At 42.3% G+C, this 12,935-nt stretch overlaps 1 long non-coding RNA gene across 1 annotated transcript; it reads left to right on the top strand.

Annotated features, from left to right (window-relative positions):
- Nucleotides 1-300: 300 nt before the first annotated feature.
- LOC124060352 lies at nt 301-1,939 on the top strand. The gene is made up of 3 exons (XR_006843558.1): nt 301-514; nt 1,403-1,487; nt 1,853-1,939. It is a non-coding gene; the product is annotated as an uncharacterized LOC124060352 (long non-coding RNA).
- The last annotated feature ends 10,996 nt before the right edge of the window (nt 1,940-12,935 follow it).

Below are 12,935 nucleotides of genomic sequence, written 5' to 3'. Positions count from 1 at the left end.
GCAGAGCAGTGTAGGCCAGCGTGGCGGCTTGCTACAGATTAAATGTTGCTATAACTCGTTGTGCCCATAAAATACAGCAGGTCAGTGCTGGAGGCTGCAAAGTCAGGAGGCTGGAAAAAAAATCAAAGTCCTCTTATTCCTTTGTTGAATATTAAAGGTGGTTATTCTACATTTGTGTTACTTTCAAGGAAACCCATAAAAATGCCCAAAGCAACAAAATGCAAACCCCATTCAGATACAAAGAAACAGTGTGTTAGTTTGGGACTATTTTCAGCAGTGGATGAATAAGGATGTGTGGGATTCAGTCAAAACAAACTACAATGTGAGTGTTCATGGTGATGAAGAAACAACAGTGTGGCTCACTGTTTCTATTAGAAGAAGATGAACCAAGCTGAGACAGTCTGCGATCTGAAACACAGACAGATAGAGCAGACCATCATCTGATTAACTGTGATGAGAAAAACCACATGACTGGATAACTGAAGATGAGAAGAAGAGAACAGCAATTCTGTTGGTAAGCACTGTGGAAAGGAAGTGACACTGGGCTGGGCTTCAGGTCCCATAGATCTAAGAGTTTCAGCCACTTTTAGTTAAATATTTTAGTTTGACTTTTCTGAATGGCTCAGTAGTCAGTGTTGTTTCCAACGGCAGCAGCAGCAGTTTTCATCAGATGCAGAAGATGGAGGGAGGAAAAGAGGACCTTACAAACACCTCCATCATCTATTCTTAAACTTAGCAGAAACAACAGGTCACAATGGTTATCTAACAGAGGCCTGATTCACATCAGCTGTGCTCATGAGTCCACAAAGCCTTCCAAGGCCAAGAGCTGCTCCAAACTGACCAATTTAGAAAGCAGTGCTTCATGCATGCTGATCAGCCCACTCAGTGGCCAGCTGTTCCCAGAGCTGCCCAGAGGTAAAGAAAAACAGCTCATTAGCAATTCAAATCTGGCTGAGTCAGGAGCAGAGAACAGTAGGCCTGATTTAAAAACAGAATTATTACTGCTGATCCCCAGTGAAACATGTGGGCTGAGAGGAGAGAAGATTTTGAGACAAAAACAAACCAATTTTGCTGAGCACCAGTGGATTCAAGGATTCAAGGAACTTTATTGTCATACCAGCTCACATTCACATGTTTATGGTATGAAATTAGGACTCAGGTCCCGGGAGCAAAAAGTAGAATAAAAAATATAAAAATACAAGATAAAAAGTTGAATAAAATAGAAATATAAGCTAAATAAAAAATAGAATAAAGAATAGTGGACAATATACCTGATATTCAGCGATTCAGATTCTTTAAGTTATACTTGACTGTGAGATGTGAGTGTGTCCCTGTGTTTACTAGAAAACTGAAGGAGACAACTGTCAAGTCTACATGTTGCTATGTGATTGGATTTAATCAGGTGTGATCCAGGTGCTTCGTATGACCACTCATCCACCCTGACATCTTTACCAGGAGGATGTCCAGCAGTCACCATTTGAGAAGAGGTAGCTTCTCAGGTGAACACAAGTACAGGTTGCTGATGCAGCTGATGTTTTCTGATCATGTAACTCATGCTGTTATAACCACCTGAGTTAGAAATTGAACACATGAGAGTTTTGTCAGAATCTCTGAGTAACCATGCCTGAATTTCTCATGTATTGACAGCTACATGCAAGGTGTCGCCCCCTGGATGACTCAGGCATTTTACCTCCACATGGACGTTTAAATGTCAATCCCTCACATGAGTCTGCAGTGTTAGGCCAATCGTTTCATGTTTCTAGTCAAACAGTGTCCTGTCAACCTGTGAGTCTTGTGAGCTAACACGTAAGTTGGAGAACACTGCTGCTCTGACTTCCTCTGGTCCCTTCAGGTGATGTCAGAAAAAGAGGCTGAAGGCTAAACAAGCAGAAGGACTGAGTGAAGAAGAGGGAGGTGGTGGTAGACAGACAGCGACAGCACAGCCTGCCCATCCATCCCTGCCTCATTTTCTTTACATCACATTTGCCCTTCAGTGCCACAAACATCTCACACACAGCCGGTGGAAACGATGTGTCTGCTGGCAGGAAGCTGGACAGCCGATCACACGCACGCTCGCAGGAAAGTGTGCACGTAGAGCTCAAGCAACAGCAAGCTTTTTTAATTGCGACATGGGACAATCAGACATTTCATTTTCATTTTATCATGCAGTTCTGTGCATCATTATAACTTTGGGTCAGAAGTTCAATGCATTATTGACAGCTTGCAGAGAAAAATGAATTATAATTTAACCATAAACTGCCAGTGAAATAATTGCAGCCCAGTCTTTGAAAGTTTCCGATTTATTATGATTCAGTAACAGATTCTTCCCTCGGTAGTTGATTGACTTGACCTCTGGGCTCCATTAAGCGAGCATCCAGAGACTAAAAAATCGGCAGGGCTCTTCCTGGTGAGATAATATATAATATGATCAGTACACTTTTTTTTAATGAGGTCACGTCCCAAGACAAGGTCTGGTACAAGTCTACTTTATTTAACACAAGAGTGATCAGAGGGAAGGTAAAATAAGAACAAAACTGGATCAGTCAGTCAAACCTGGTCAGTCTTTGACATGATGTCTAAGGGTAACCTCCATGAATATGACCATATAGAACATGTATCTATAAATAAGAGGTGAGTGTTAAAGGGTTAAATGAAACATGATAATATAAGTACACAAAATCATCAATTATCATGGGTAATATAAAATGCAGTTAGAAGACAAACTAGAAAAAGAGAGATGAAGAGAGGAAGGCATTGACCTCATGATCCTTAAAATTACATATGAAAGGAACAACATGGGAGCTGGGGGCAGTTTGATGTTAATTCAAACTTTACATGACCACATTACAGCAGAATTTGGACATTAATCAGAGCAGAGCTTCTTCCCAAAATACATCATAAAACAAGTGAAGCAGAGAGGAGACTGCTGGGTGATGGGTGTTATAATCCTCTAACAGAGACTGAGCTGAGCGATAAGACTGAGTCGTGGGGAAGAGGACTACAACACTGGTTTTTAACCTGTTACAGACTGGAAAAGGTCTTAAACATCCTGGCATGGCTAAGGCTATTAGACAAAAGCCTTTTCTACACTGCCGGCTCAAAACAGGGATGTGGTGCCTTTGTTCCACCTTGCTGTTCTATATAAAAGGTACAGAGACAGACTGAGAGTCGTTGTTCCACACTTGTGGAGGCAGTAACTGAACTGAACTATCTGTGTAACGAGTGAGGAGGCAGGATGGGATTGTGATGTAATGTGACGCTAATGAGTTACGTGGGAATTTAAGAGCAGCTAGCAGCAATTAGCAGCTAACTCAGACAAGAACAGAAACAAAAAAATGTCTGCAAGCTGAGGAGACGACGACGTCTGCGAGCTGCGTAAGTTCGGTGTTTAAAATAAGAAAATAAGTGTTACAAAAATATTAAAAGTATGTACAGTGACAGGACTGGAATTTTATACGTTCACACAGAGACAGAGACAGAGACAGACAGGCAGAGACAGAGACACACAGTGTGAATGAACATGCAGCTCTGTGTGTGTGTGTGTGTGTGTCCTGTTGCTAACCTTGTACAGGATTATACTGGATATTCAGCTCACCTCTGAATGGGTTAGCAGACACACACACACACACACACATGCATGTTGCAGTATGTATGAATCCGATTTATGCACTTACACACACACTCATCCTAATCTCTAATCTCGCACATACAAACATGCCCTCACATGTTCATGACTGCTCTCAAATTTGACCTGAGTAAAGACAGGGTGTGTGTGTGTGTGTGTGTGTGTGTGTGTGTGCTACTGTGGACAATGTCCAGGTCACTCACACAGGACATATCAATGTGCTGTCTGTGTGTTCAGTGTGGAGCTGGAGTCAGAGTGTGCTTAGCCTCTAGCTTAGCATAAAGGGTGGAAGAGGGTCACTGCTGTACCTGCACCCCCCAGGGCATCCTAACCTGATGTCCGAACCACCACAACAGGCAACGGTGTCAGCTGTCTGAGCTTCTGATCCTGTCTCTCAGGTTGAGCCTGGCCAGCCAGGGGGCAGCCGTGGCTTAGAGGTTGGAGAAGCGGCTTGTTATCAGAAGGTTGCTGGTTCGATTCCCCCATCGGGCGGGCAGGAAAAATTTGAGTGTGGTGGAGTGATAATGTCCCCACCCTCTTTAGCGGGCTGATGTGCCCTTGAGCAAGGCACTTAACCCCCAATATGCTCCCCGGGTGCTTGATGCTGCCCACTGCTCCTGTGTGTTTCATTGCATGTTGCATGTGTGTGTGTTTCAATCAGTGATGGGTGAAATGCAGAGAAGTAATTTCCCAGCTTGGGATTAATAAAGTAACTTAAATTTAAAAAAAAACCCAAAAAACCTCATTTTGGCTACTTGTATTCACGATCTTGTTCCTGGTAAACTGGTAAATCTCTCTTCAACCCTACAGACTGGTACAGCATCTGCATCACAGCAGACGCTGCCCCAATCCGCCTGTCAATCTCCTGCTCCATTTTACCCTCACTTGTGATCAAGACCCCGAGATGCTTGAACTCCTCCATTTACAGAAACAGCTCATGACCCAGAGTGGACAATCCACCCTTTTCTGGCCGGGATCCATGGCCTCGGACTTAGAGGAGCTTATTTTCATCCCAGCTGCTTCACACTTGGATGCAAACCGTCCTGTTGTGAGCTGGAGGTCACTGTTTGATGACACCAATAGGACCACATCATCTACAAAAAGCAGCGATGGAATCCTAAGGGCACCAAACCTGACATCCTCCACCACTTGGCTTCTCTCTCCTCTAATTCTCCTTCTGTACACATTCATGTCCATTTAATGCATGACACTAACTTGACTTCTTCTCTGGATTCTTTGTGCTGCTCATCTCACAGGTTTTATGGACCTCCTGCTGTGGTCCTTCTTGACACCAACTGCTATTATTAACATTAGTCATATTCTGTTTTATTATTTTTATTATTGTAGTCATAGGGAGAAACAAACAGAGACATGGTCAGCTGAAACAGCAACCAGCTTCCTGATTAAGATTTTACAACCAAACCCTCCTCAGCTAAACCACCGGCCAAATAAATAACCAGAAGAGCAGAGAGACAAGTATTGTGTGTGTGTGTGTTAGTTTTGCCCCCCCCCCACACACACACACACACTGTGCAGCGATGCTGAGCTGCAGGTGAAGCAATACTGGTCATATATTCAGAATCCATTTGGAGAATACGACTTGGAGGGCAGCTCTCCTGAGACCCACACACACATACAGAGTCACAAACCTCTGTTTAGGGGTTAACAGACTGCCAACAGGCACTATGGTAACCCTTGACCTCCACTAATGCTGTCTGGAGGGGAGGCAGGGAGGAAATGGGTGAGAAAAATGCTCACACATGAACCTGACCTCCCTGTTTGAGTCTGCCTCCTGCTGTCTCCCTCTCTGTCTCCCTCTCGGTCTGCATTTATCAAACAGAGAGCTCAGTCAGTCAGTCAGGCAGACAGTCAATCAGATACACAGACAGATGAACAGACAGTCTGTTGTATTTCAACCCTATTTCTGTCTAAAAGTTCAAATTCTTCGTATCTGTTTACCAGTAATCTATCATTAAGTTTGTCATCCTGATTGCCCAGACAATAGTTTTAATATATTGGTCCATTTTGTATCCATGACATCTACTGCATGTCCAGCTGTGAGATGGATCCTCAGTCAGTCTTCTTCAGGTTTCATCCATATTTTTCCTGATTAAAGGTGTTTGGGAAGAGTTTTTTTCTTGTCTGGACTGAACATTGAAACACAGAGGATATTAGGTGATTAAAAACCTTTGAGGATTTGTGACACTGGGATATTGGACTGGATAAATAAAACTGACTTGGCTTGGTTGAACTCAGGCCTGCTTAAACATATAATTCAACTCAAGACTCGTGATATGACTACATTTAAATGAAGTTGACACGCCGCAGAGAGGGTTGTGTAAGAGACGTTACAAAAGACAGACATAAAGCAGCTCCCTGTGTGCCTCTAGTAACTATTACTGTACTGTACACACACACCAACACACACACTCCTATCATAGGTGCAGATTACATGGGTCCTTCAGGAGCACCCATGGAGACTGCCGAGCACCCAGGTGAGTAAAACTTTTTGTTTAACTATATTTGTCTCATTAAAAGCCAGTTGTGATTATTGACAGTATAATTAATATCAGGTTGTGATTAACGAATGAATGAAGTAGCCTAGTTGCTGATGAGTTGGTAGGCCATGTTATTGTTCACCTACTGACCTTCAGCACAGCGGACATTCCATTCACGCTAGGCCTATACGGTTACGGTATTCTATTCAGTCCCGGCTGTGCTGTTGAATTGTGAATTTTATTTTTGACTCCTATCATGATGAAACCAGTGAGCCAATAAGGAATCTCCTCCTTTGTGCTTCTATCAGACTGCGTTTTAACATTTAAAAGATGTAAATCAGAGCAAATCACCAGTCCAGCGTATCAATTCTGTCCCCACATCCCGCACAACAGACACAGGTTACGCTGCGAATTACTAAACATGGATGGAGATCATCATCCTAAAAGATTAAAACCGAACCAGTGGTGCTGAAGTCCAGCCTGTAGTCGAGTCTGGTTTGTGGCTCCGTGAGATGTGCTGTAATAAACTGCAGGGAGTTTACCAGCACATCTAAAAACTGAAGCCAGTGAAAAACTGCCTAAAAATAAACAACAGCTCAGGGTCAAGTCATCAGCACCACAATGTTGATAGCTTGTATGCAGTATGTAGAGAAATATTTCACCTTTTTTGGTTTTGACCATTTATCAGATGGTGCCTGCCCAGCTTGTGGCGAGATACTAGCTGAGGCAGCATTTTCGCTGAAAAGGACAAAATGATATGAAACAAAAGGCTGAGGCCAGTCTGCCTGTCTGAATCACCTCTGAGTAAACCATTGCTCCATAAACCCTGAGAAACCATCATAATCACTGCCGTCGACCCTGGCCTTAACACAGGGACACTGAACACACCACTACAACCTCACACGCACACAGTGACCTACTGACATTTCTACGCACACGCTGACCTCAGCATACTGGTCTGGACCTTGCAATCAGCCGCACACCTGCTGTCTGACCTTTCCGCCATCCTCACAGAGCCTGATTGATCTCTTCACAGCATTTGATTTCTGCAGATTCTCTCCAAAGGCTGAGGCCGGTTAAAGCTGCCGCAGCCTCCACCGGTGTGTGTGTGTGGCCTGAACTATAAACACTTAGCTGGACTGAATGTTTTAAGACAAACAGCATCAGATGAATGATATCAGCACAAACTTGATTCTGTTTCTTCAGTCACAATATGAGCAAAGGTGAACATCTGCTGCTCTCCTTATGGATGTGCACCTGCCGAAGGCGCAGCAGATTGTAAATCAAAGCACTCAGTTTCCATGCTGATGGTGAAATCTCGACATCCTTGACTTAGCAGCTTGTTACAGTCTTACTTACTCAAGGAGCAGAAGAACCTCACTACCTCAGTGTCACATGACATCAGCAGGACAATGAGGTGACATGACCCAGAAGGTCTGAGCCTGATGTCTGTACTCTCCACAGTGCAGTCCCCATACACTACACCAGGACTCTGAGCTGTGATGATCCAGCAGGGCAGGAATGCAAAAAGAAAAACATCAGGAAACCATAATATCTAAACCATAACGTGACATCTGTACATCAAGACTCTGGACTGGACTCACAGAGAGGAATGTCAGAGCCGTAAATTCATGCTTCGAATGATGAAACGATGATGAGCTGAAAACAAACTTCAACAACTGAGCAGACAAACCTGAAAATGAACTGATCAACTGTCCTGTGACTTTTCAGTGTCACAAAAGATGCCAAACCCATCCCATCCCACAGTATGTACCTCGGCCAACACCAACCAACAGCAGGGCTGCTAACAGAAACAGTTTATGCACATGGAAAAGTGTGAACATTTGTACGCACGTTTATTATCCTACCTGGTGCAGCCTGCATTTCTGTGAGACTTCCTGCAGCGTTAGAGCCTCCAGGATCTTGACGTGGTGCTCCGGGTTCACATCCGCACTACTGACAACAAGGACACCAGCAAACAGCATCAGCATAAACTGATTATTTGAGATTCAACAAGTGCTTTTATTTTATTTTTGTGTTTATTTTGTGTTATCTATTTTGTCATGTTACAACTCATCTGTCTCGGCCAGAGCATTGATTACACACCTGGACTAAATCTACCTGTCACCTTTTGCACTCCGAATCCCTTCACATACGCATCACATGTTGTTTTGTATATTTAATTATTTATCATGCATATATTGTACCTGTACCTATACTATACTTTATATCCCATATACATATGTGGTTTGTACATATTACATATTGCAGTTATGTATGTTTGCACACCTTGCACAGTCTAACTATGTTTATGTATATATATATATATGTGTGTGTGTGTGTGTGTGTGTGTGTGTAACATTTCTATGTGTACATATACCATTAGTATTATTATTATTACTGTCATTATATACTGTTGCTGTTATATACTGTCGCCATTATCATTACTATTTTCTACTCAGTATTTCAAGTTATTGTGAGTTTTATTGTATTTAAATATACCAGAGTGCTATGACAACCTAATTTCCCCTCAGTGATGAATAAAGTCATCTATCTATTTATCTATCTATAGGTGGGATCAGCTCTTCTGATTGATCAATCACTCCACCACACCCAAATTTTTCCTGCCAGTCTGGGGTAGAATTGAACCCGGCGAACATGCGATCACAAGCCACTTCTCAAACCTCTAGGCCACAGCTAGAGGATTTCAAACACTTGATGAATACTGTGTGTCTGAATATGAGACCAGCTCACAGCTCCGGTCCTGTCCTACCTGAGAGGACAGTGTTTGAAGACGGCCTCAGCAAAGACCTGTCCCAGCAGCCGGGGACTGGCCTGGCTATGTTCGCTGACCCGGTACAGGTGTCTGCTCAGGTGGACCAAGAGCTGCTGGTTGGCCTGAGGGATGCTTGGAGACTCCAGGATCCTCTTCAGTCTGTTTCCGCACTCCTCAATAGTCTGACTCTCTACAAGACACAAACAACACCACACAACATATGAATTTCAGCCTATATGTCTACAGATTTCTCTTCACTGTAACTACAATGAATTGAGATTGTGATGGGACTTCCTGCTGCGGTAAGCATTCTGCGTCATTTCCTGTTGTGTGTTACTGGTGTTATGAGCAGCTCCGTCTGCGCTTTAATGTAATTTAGCTTGAAAACGATAAACCAAAACCCTGACAACCCAGAGTTGAGACCAGGAGACAGAGTTGCAGTCCTACACCCTTCTCTGCGCTTCCATGAGGACAGTTACCCACCCAAAATCCCATAGAGAGTGTGTCTGTCCCCCAACCACTTAAAGTAATTAAATCACACAGTCAAAGAGGAGTTATACATAAAAATTTGATAAAGATTAACACCAACACCTCCATAGCTACAACTAATAGGAGCATTACAGTTTTTCACAATTGCTAATACACATTTTTTGAATCCTCCTGTCCTTTTCTCTGAATTCTAAACACAAAACTTTTTGCTCAAACTACATATCACCTCAAATTAGTTTTACGTGCTCAAAACCGAACAATGTTGTCAGATCTTGCACAAATCGGACAAAATAGAAAAACTACTGAGCAGTCATTACAGTTTTTCTGAATTGCTAAAACTCTAATTTGTGTTGTGTGAATCAATTGTTCGGTTGTCTAAACTCATTCACTGAATTGAGCATCATTTTGACAAAACCTGAAACTATCTTCACCTGTGCTTAAACACCAGTAAAACAAAGGAGATGGTGATTGACTTCCGGAGAAGGACATTACCACATACTCCAGTGAACATCCAGGGCTCGGACATCGAGATTGTGGACAGTTTTAAGTATCTGGGTGTCCACCTGAACCATAAACTGGACTGGTCACATAACACAGATGCCCTGTACAAGAAGGGCCAAAGTCGTCTCCATCTTCAGAATTCCTTTATTTATCCCTGAAGGGAAATTCTTAAAAAAAAGTCCCTTCTGAGGAGACTGAGGTCCTTTGGAGTGTGCAGGCCCCTCCTAAGGACTTTTTATGACTCAGTGGTAGCCTCTGCTGTTCACTACGCTGTGGTCTGTTGGGGACCGGGACAGGAAGAGACTGAACAAGCTGGTCAGGAGGGCCAGCTCTGTCCTGGGCTGCGCACTGGACTCTGTGGAGGAGGTGGGTGAGAGGAGGACGTTAGCCAAGCTGACATCCATCATGGACAACACCTCTCACCCTCTGCATCAGACAGTGGAGGCTCTGAGCAGCTCCTTCAGCAGCAGACTGCTACACCCTCAGTGTAGGAAGGAGCTACAGCAGCTCCTTCATTCCCACTGCTGTTAGACTGTACAGCTCAACAGTCTGGTCCTCACTTCCTCCCTTATGAGGACTTGTATATAGCTGTATATTCTACTCTCTTTACTGTACTTTGTAAATTGTTAATTTATTTACCTCTACATTTTTTGTAACTGTTTTTGCACACTTTTTGCTTTTTGCACTCTTTTTCTGTTCTTGTGAGCTGCCACGACAAGTAAATTTCCCCACTGTGGGATCAATAAAGTTCATCTTATCTCTTATCTTAAAACACTATTTGCAGATCTCAGTCCTTCCTTTTGCAAAACTCTAAACACATTCTCATGCAATAAAACAGTTAAAGACAACAGCACTTGTGATGCATAACGGTAACAACAAGTGGCAAAATATGAACACAAATAAAACATGTGTCATTCATTGAACACAACAATTAAAAATTGATCACACTTGTTTCTTGTCATGTCATGACAACATGACAACAAATATAAGCCAGTCTGGAGTGCAAACAGGTTGATCCTGCAAGCTCATGACAGCAATGTATCAGAGACATTGAGGACGAGTGCATGTAAGAGGAGATAGAGGCGGAGAACAAGAAGGAGGAAGAGGAAGAATGTCAATTTCTGATGAAATTCGGGCTACAGACCATGTACTGGTGCATGGCATGACCATGAGGGAGGCAGGTCGAAGAGTCCAGCCAAACATCAGCCGATTTTCTGTGTCCACCATAATCCAGAGGTTCAGACATGAGAACAGGTACTTTACTGTACTGCTTCACTGAAAGTTTAAAGTACTACTGTATACTGTATATATATTTCAGAACATTACATTACATATATTTTGCACATTCTCTTTTTGCAGAATTGCAAGACTGTCATACGGGGGTGGGAGGACACCCATGTTCATGTTTTACCACAGTACCTATTATACTATAGTTTATGTTTGAATGCAGAGTAAATGCTAAATCCACTGAGTTGTGAAATCTTTTTTGTCTTTACTTTTGGAGATACAAAATTCATATGCTATACTCTATTGTGACCAATAAACATTTCTCCACAAACAACATGCCTTAACCACTGTGTTTTAATTTTTTTGGTGTAGTGTTTAATGATTGCTCAGTGGTTTTTCTGTTTTGTCCGATTTGTGCAAGATCTGACAACACGGTTTGGTTTTGAGCGCATGTAAAACTATTTGGAGGTGATGATGTGACTTTGCAAAAAGAATCAGAGATTTTGTGAATGTAGCTTGAGCGAAGTTTTGTGTTTAGAATTCTGAGAAAAGGACAGGAGGATTCAAAACATTTGTTTTTTGAATGTGTGTTAACAATTGTGAAAAACTGTAACACCCACATTCCTCGAGACACTGGCCGAGGAGGTGGAGTTGCAGCCATTCTTGACCCAAACCTGTCATTCAATCCAAAGCCCAAAGTCAACTACCATTTATTCGAAAGCCTTATTCTTAGTCTCTCACACCCTACCTGGAAAACAGTACAATTTTTATTGCTGTAGTGTACCGCGCTCCTGGCCCATACTCTGAGTTTGTACTGGAATTTTCAGAGTTCCTATCGAGTCTTGTCCTTTCAACTAATAAAGCAATTATTATGGGAGATTTCAACATCCACGTGGACGATGGTAATGATAGCCTTTGCACTTAGCATTTATCTTTTTATTAGATTCAATCGGCTTCTGTCAGTGTGTACATAAACCCACTCACTGCTTCAATCACACTCTTGACCTTGTTCTGACATATGGCATTGAAGTAGACCATTTAATAGTCTTTGAACAAAATCCTCTTTTATCTGACCATTATTTAATAACTTTTGAGTTTGTACTATTTGACTACATACTACAATACTGCAATAGAGACAAAATTCAACATCTGCTGACCTCAGCTGGTACTGATCAACATTCAAACACTGGAACCTTACAAACAGCAATAGAAACAGATAATCATCTTGACTGCTTCTCTCCTATTGACCCTCATCAGTTATATTCACTTATTCATTCCAAGCCAACAACAAGCCTCTTAGACCCCATCCCTACAAAGCTACTCAAAGAAGCTTTACCCTTACTTAGACATTACATTAGACATGATCAATCTGTCCCTAATAACAGGCTATGTACCCCAGTCCTTTAAAGTAGCTGTAGTCAAAGGTTTTAAGCAACTACAGACCAATATCTAACCTTCCATTTATTTCCAAGATCCTTGAAAGAACAGTCGCCAATCAGCTATGTGACTTTCTTCAAAATAATAACTTATTTGAGAATTTTCAATCTGGCTTTAGAGCTCATCACAGCACAAAAACGGTATTTGTCAAAGTGTGCTGCAAACCTTAGTGCTACATTTGACGCCATCAACCATTCCACCTTATTGCACAGATTGGAACACCTAATTGGCATCAAAGGAACTGCATTAAGCTGGTTTCAGTCGTATTTATCAGATCGATCTCAATTTGTTCATGTTAATGATTCATCGTCCACACTCACAAAAGTTAGCCACAGAGTTGCCCAAGGTTTTGTCCTCGGGCCAATACTGTTCACCCTTTAAA

This window comes from Scatophagus argus, chromosome 6 (genome assembly GCF_020382885.2).
Source record: "Scatophagus argus isolate fScaArg1 chromosome 6, fScaArg1.pri, whole genome shotgun sequence".
NCBI lineage: Eukaryota > Metazoa > Chordata > Actinopteri > Scatophagidae > Scatophagus > Scatophagus argus.
The sequence above is the reverse complement of the archived record's forward strand: the minus strand, read 5'-3'. Positions and strand labels throughout refer to the sequence as shown.